Source organism: Oncorhynchus nerka, linkage group LG9a, assembly GCF_034236695.1.
Source record: "Oncorhynchus nerka isolate Pitt River linkage group LG9a, Oner_Uvic_2.0, whole genome shotgun sequence".
Classification (NCBI taxonomy): domain Eukaryota; kingdom Metazoa; phylum Chordata; class Actinopteri; order Salmoniformes; family Salmonidae; genus Oncorhynchus; species Oncorhynchus nerka.
In genome coordinates, this window is record NC_088404.1 from 33,237,824 (window position 1) to 33,239,008 (window position 1,185).

Sequence of the window (1,185 nt, forward strand, 5' to 3'; positions counted from 1 at the left end):
CGACAAGCATCTTCCAGTCCCGGGCCATGGCTAGGTGTCCAGTTTCTGGCTTTGTAGGAGGATACTTGGGCCTTTTCTGTCCCTCCCGGATGAATGTTGTCGTTTTGACGGGATTGCTTGTTTTTGGAGGTAATGAATTGGTTGCACTCCTCTTGGTCTCAAGTGCTGCAGCCAGGCTCTTGAGGACCTGATTGTGCCTCCAGGTGTAGCGGCCTTGTGAGAGACTGGTCTTGCAACCTGTCATTATATGCCTGAGAGTCGCTGGAGCTGGGCAGAGGGGGCAGGTCGAGTCCTCGCCATACCATTGATGTAGATTTTTTGGTGATGGAAGCACATCATAAACAGCTCTTATGATGAAGCTGATGTTGCTTGCCTCCATTTGCCAAAGCTCACTCCAGTTGATCCTTCTCCTCTCCAGGCCTTCCCACCGCGTCCATTGCCCTTGTTTAGCAAGAGACAGCCTTTGCACTTCTTGCAGTCTCCTCCTGTCTGCGCACCTCCTCGACCACCAGCTTCCTGCGTTCAGATGTTGTTGCCTTATGGAACGTTGGTTTGCTTGCTGCCAGGCCAAAGCCTCCTCTTCCATGCTGGATATTCCCCACAATGTCTTGGTGTCTCAGGGCTGATGTTGCTTGCTGCACAGCCTTGGATGATGTCCATTTCCGACCAGTTTGTAGGGGAGGTGCAGCCTTGCTAATGGTCTGGTCTTTGGAGTCCTTCAATGTCATCTGAAGTCTTAATTTAGAGCACTTGTACTCCTCCGTTAGACTTGTAAGAGGTAGTTCAAGGACCACTTTGCCATAGAGGCCGATGTTACTCAGGCATCGTGGGACACCCAGCCATTTCTTCACGTATGAGGTAATGGTTCGCTCCATCTTCTCCACTGTTGTTATTGGGACCTCATAGACGGTGAGTGGCCACATTACCCGGGGGAGAAGTCCAAACTGTAGGCACCAAAGCTTGAGCCTCCCAGGCAGTAGGGTCTTGTTGAAAATGTGGAACACTACTCACGCTGAGCCTTGGTCCACTTATTTATTCAACGAACGTGACATTGGCAATATACAGTTTATACTGGGATATTTCAAAATAACGATGGTATGATTTACAATACTATTTAAAAATATATATATTATATATATATATAATGTTATTTTGTTTTTTCCCCGTGCTAAGTCACTGCTTATA